Source organism: Panthera onca, chromosome D4, assembly GCF_046562875.1.
Source record: "Panthera onca isolate mPanOnc1 chromosome D4, mPanOnc1 haplotype 2, whole genome shotgun sequence".
In the NCBI taxonomy this organism is placed as follows: domain Eukaryota; kingdom Metazoa; phylum Chordata; class Mammalia; order Carnivora; family Felidae; genus Panthera; species Panthera onca.
Genome location: NC_138351.1, coordinates 10,836,293 through 10,842,292, shown reverse-complemented (window position 1 = coordinate 10,842,292; position 6,000 = coordinate 10,836,293).

Genomic DNA, 6,000 nt, shown 5'->3' with positions numbered 1-6,000 from the left:
GATTCCACTGTATTATCCGACAACTGGCTGATGGATTTATGGGGGGGGGGGTTGGGATAGCAAATGTTACGTTACTGGCATATGGTATAGATTATGTGGACACAATAGAAAGCAAAGTAGAAACCTGGTGATGGTTCTGATTGATTGAATTTTTCTCTTTCTACTGAGTTAAGCTTTATATTTCAGTTGAAATCATTAAAGCAGAGGCTTGGTGAATCCTCAAGGAGCTTGAAGTAGCCTCCTTCATCTTTCCAGTGGTTCTTGGATGTTAGCAGGCATCACATCTACTCAGGGGAATTTGTTCAGTGCAGATTCCTGGGCTTGACCCTCAGAGATTTTGGTACAACAGGCATGGGATGGCTGTCAGGAATCTTCATTTTTAACAAGTGCCCTGGTGATCCTGTTGCAGACAACTTTCTGTGTGTCATTTGAGAAGTGCTGACCTATAGTCTGTTCTCCTTTCTTATTTCCTCTCCTTCCCTGTGCCATTGTTCTGGGGCTTGCCAGAAGGAAAGGCATTTCAGAAGGTGAGGATCTCATTTAATTTCTCTGACTTTCTGTTAGTAGTTGGGAAGTTTCACCAAAGGGCACACCATTTTCTTCTCTTTTTTTAAAAATACAATTTTTTTTTTCCAAATTCTACAGGAATACCATTTATTCCTTTCTTTTATTTTATTTTATTTTATTTTAATTTTATTTTGTTTACTTACTTATTTTAGAGTGTCGGGGAGAGGGCAGAGGGATAGAGAATCCCAAATAGGCTTCACGCTCAGCTTGTGGCCCCAAGTGGGGCTCGATCCTATGACCTTGGGATCGAGACCTGAGCCAAAATTAAGAGTTGCATGCTCAACCGACTGAGCCACCCAGGCACCCCTGTTTATTCTTTTAATAAAGATAATTCTTTTAACTATGAAACTTGTAAAAATTCATGAAGGGATAAATAAGAAAATATGAATATCACCATTCTTCTACCTAGACAGAACCTTTGCTAATGTTCCAGTGTATATCCTTCTTCTTTCTCTTTTTGTAAAATGTGGAATAAATCTGCTTAAAGACATACATGCTGTTTTCACATCCTTCATGTTTTATCTCAACAGACTTGGTGATGTTCGGATTCTCTTTGCTAATGTGGAGGTGAATCTACTCTGGTTTCTTCATGAATAGGCTTTTCATCATTATCTTACGAAGCAGTTCTAGTATATTTGTGCACACATCTTCGTTTTATAAGGAAAAGCATTTGATAAATTAACACGGTTTTTTTTTTTAATTTTTTTTTTAACGTTTTATTTATTTTTGAGACAGAGAGAGAGCATGAACGGGGGAGGGGCAGAGAGAGAGGGAGACACAGAATCGGAAACAGGCTCCAGGCTCTGAGCCATCAGCCCAGAGCCCGACGCGGGGCTCGAACTCACTGACCGGGAGATCGTGACCTGAGCTGAAGTCGGACGCTTAACCGACTGAGCCACCCAGGCGCCCCCCCCTTTTTTTTTTTTTAAAGACACAATGTTCATTTCAGGAAAGACACAGACAGAAGTCACTTCTCATTACTCTTTTTGTGTGATTTTATGTTCCAAGCACCTCTTCTTGCAGCAAACCTTACCTCTGTCGTGGAAGAGGACCACCAAGGCACCAGACAACCATATCTCTAAGCATTTATGGCAGTAAATGGTGTTGTGGTAAGAGCATAGATGGTTGGCTCCTTAAATCAGCCATGAGTCTTTGGTTGTAGGTGATAGAAACTGATCCTGACTAGCCTCAGAGGGAAAATTGACCAGCTGTAGAGGAGCTCATGGGACTGAAGGACAAGCAGAATGGAGCCTCAGTGAAGGTAGAAGGACAGCTCAGAAGATCTTGGAGTCAGGTGCTAAAGCACGGTCTCTTCTGGGCCCTGGTCCCAGAGTAAATCTGCGCTAACTCCAAGAGAGTTCCCTGGTGGAAGGGACAGTGTTGACTCACATTTTAAAAAGAACCTGTTGGTTGCTGTGTTGAGAATACACTGAAGGGGAACAAAAGCTGAATCCAGGTCACCAATGAGAAAGCTTCTGCAGTCTGCCAGGTGGGAGATGGTTGGGCCTGGGTCAGAGTGATGTCAGTGGAGGTAATGATGAGGAGTGATCAGGTTCTAGGTCTCTTTTGAAGGCAGAGCTGTCAGGATTTGAAGGAAGTCAGGATATGGGGTATGAAAGAAGAATCAGCAGTGATAGCCGGCTTCTGTTGACTGAGCATTTCTGAAGATGGGAGAGACTGCAGGAAAGAAAAAGTTTGTGGGGGTCTAGGACTTGGTTTGGGTGTGTTAAGGGTGAGCCTCGGTGGCACTATCAGGAGTAGGCATTTGCACACGCAAGTGGGACATTGGATCCAGTGGGGAGAGAGGTCTGTGCTGGAGATAGTAATATGGGAGATAATAGTGTGTGAAATTTAAAGTTGTGAGTTGGGATTGAGTGTAGAAGGAAAAGGGAGGAGGCGTGAGGCATGCACAGGGAGGGGAGGACTTGACGAGGGGACTGAGAAGGAGTGATCTAATTGATTGGACCGACTTGTAGCTCATAGCCATGCCTTGGTCTGGGAGTGGGAACAGGCTGGCTAAGTTGACAGCCACAGCAAGTGTGCAAGCAGTGGTGGAGGTGGTTCTGAAAAGTCATTATCAGAAGGAATGGGCTCTGTGCACACCTAAACAACATGTGGTCACCATGTTCCTCTTTCCAGGACTTACTCGATAGGCATTTAGCTCTTGTCACAAAAGTGTGTAAGAAAAACAGGCTGCATACTGGCACACTGCTCTGAGATATATAAATTTGCTAGATCCTTATGCTAATCCATGCAGTGTAATTTAATAAAAACAAACCCAAGAATCCTCACTGTCACTTGCAGTCTTGATACTCTGGATTTGGCTGCCAAATTGGACACTAGATTGTGAAATCTTTAAGGCAAGGAATTCTGTCATGTCTCTGTGTCCCTAACATCACACATAGAACTTCACATAGGTTAGATGTTCAGTATACGCTTTTAAAATAAACAATTGTATGACTTATTTGGGGCAATTGGTACCTTTTATTTCCTTCAAGTTATTGGGTAGTGTGTTTATCAGAGCTCTGGTGGTTCAAGAGAGAAACCCAGCTAAAACTGCCTTATGAAAGAAAGGAAGTTGATTGATTCTTGGGATGAAAATACGGCAATGAATTCAGGCAAGGCTGGATCCAGGCATCAATGCCATTGTGTCTGTCTCTCACTTGGGTCAGTGCTTTCTTCCTCAGGGGCACCTTTCTCACACAGGATCTCCTCTACCTCACCCTGTGATGGCAAGATGTGTCTACCAGCGGATCCAGACTTTTGTGGAAAGGGGACATCTCTTTCCTGATAGTTCATGAAGTTCTCAGACATGGGTCACATGCTTATCCCTGATTTAATCACTGTGCCAGGATGATGGCGTCCTCTTACTGGCTAGCCCTGGTCAAATGCTCACCTTCAGTGCTAGAATCATGAGGTGGGCTCCACCCCAACTGTATCAGCTAAGATGCCATGCCCCAGGAGAAAACGAGGTGCTACCACAAGACAAAGTAACGGATGTTGAGCAGACAGAAGTGACAGACCGCTGCTCTGAGTACAGAGTACATCTCAGACCTGGGAAGAAGCAATCAAATTCTGTGACTCTTCTGTGGTGTCTGTTTGCACGGATATTGCCGCATCTGGTTGTGTTTGGTTTAACCATCGTTTGGAATGAGTTGGCAAATTGCAAGAAGTTGTGCTTGAACTCTGTGAACCGCAGAACCACTTGGAAGATGGTGATGGCCTGTTTTTCATCTCTCTCTGCGCCTGGGGCCTGGGAGAGCAGCTCCAGTCATTGCCTGCCCCTCTGAAGGCTCAGGAGGCTGAGGCTGCCTGGAGCCCTGCCCAGAGGACACCCTGTTAAACGAGGAGATGAAGTTATCATGGGCTTGGTGAATTCTCCTCTGGCTCTTTTTATAATCCCCTCCGCCAAGGAGTTGACTCAAGGCGTGGTGCTCCAGAACAGTGAAGTCCCATTGTGGAACACCATAGACCTTGGCCAAAAGAACTTTGATACCCCTTGGGGAAAGTTGCTATGATTTTGAAGGTGTTTCACTCAGGAAGAGGAGCCTGTGATTTGTGAAGCAAGACTAATCTTCTCGTGGGAAGCTGGAGCATGAAATGAGACAAGGTGTGATAACCTGTCAAGTTCCAAAAAGAGATGATTTAGGGGGAGATAGCGTCTTGAAAACGTGAGGATGGGTGTTACTAACTTAATCCATATGATGCCTTCAAAACAAAAAGTATATTAGGGGCGAAAGGCATGAAACAGACATTATTCATTGTCTCCAGGTGATTTTTCTCCTGTGAGTTTACAAGCAAGTGTTGGCATGCTGTGTGCAGACATTTGTACAATAGATTAGAGCGCCAGATTGCCACAGATGAAAAGTAGGGGGAGACACCTTTGACTCTTTCCCTTCCCCCTCTAATTTATCTATCTCATTTATTCCAGACAAGAGCTCCTTTGCTTTGTGAAAATTAGAGACATCTGTAGTTATACAACCTGAGTCGAGGATAATCAAGGCTCACGCTGCCAGGTGTGAACAGATGGCTTGTCGGGTCAGGAAGGTGACCCCCTCCTTCTCCTCTCCTGGGCACCATCCACAGCCATTAGGAGGTATTTTCCAGGAGTGGATGGGGAGGGAGGAGAAGAAGAATCCATATTCTGGTGGAAGAAGCAGATGCCTGCTGGGCCAGGATGCCTCATGCACCTGGCAGTGAGTGTTCCCACTTGCCTCGGAGGGCTCCCCAGACTCTTCTGCTAATCCTGGGGCTTGGGGTGATGCTGTGAAGGGGAGCATAGACCTCTCAGTGGTGCCTTATTTGGGTCATGTTCCATCAGCAGCAACTCACTTTTGCTAGGATGTTCATGTACAGCTTCTGGACTGTGGAGAGACTTGACTAGTCTAGGGAACGGGTTCTCAAAATGTCCTCTTGTTCCTAAGAAGATGGGACTGCAAGAAGTTTGCTTTTCTTTATTTATTTATATCTTTCCTTTGCTTTCTTTCTTTCTCTCTCTCTCTCTCTCTCTCTTTCTAAAGAAGTTTCTAATTAGAAAAAAATGAGGATGAGGTTCTGCGGTGACTCCTATATCATTGTGTTTTGAATGTGAAACTTTATTTTTAACTAATCTGAATTTAAAAAATACACAAGTCAGTCATTGGAGAATTTTTAAGCATGTTTGGAACAACTAGGGTATGTTGAACTAGGGTGTGTGAACAGCTAGGGTATATTCTTTACTAGGGTAAAGAATAGTCTTTACTTTTTGATAAAGTGAAATTGGAAGGTACAGAGATCTTCCTTAGGTTTCTTGCCCCCACACCCTCACACCTTCTCCACTATTGATATCCCCCCACCAGAGCAATACATTTGTTACAGTTGATGAGGCTACATGGACACACTATTGTCACCCCAAGTCCACGGTTTACGTGATGTTGTTCATTCTAAGTTTTTAAACAATTATATAATGATACATAATCCACCTTTACAGTATCAAAGAGAATAGTTTCACTGCCCTAACAATCACCTCTGCTCTGCCTACTCATCCCTCCCTCCCCCAACACTGATGACCACTGATCTTTTCATTGCTTCCATAGTTTTGCCTTTAATGTCACAGAGTTGGACCGAGTTGGAATCATGGAATCTAATGTCAATCAGAGTTGGAATGTCACAGAGTTGGACGTAGCCTATTCAGATGGGCTTCTTTCACTTAGTAATATTCATTTAAGGCTCCTCTGTGTCTTTTCATGGCCTGATAGCTCATTTCTTTTTAGTGCTGAATCATATTTCACTGTCTGATGTGAGTTTGGAATGGTGAGTTTACTCCAGACAAGGATGTCACAAACAACAGGGCAGACTTGGAGAATGGCATGAGCCATGAGCAGGTGGGAGCTTTCGTCTGATGGCAGACACTGGAATGTCATTTGCCACGGTGGTTTAGCAGACCTGGAAAAC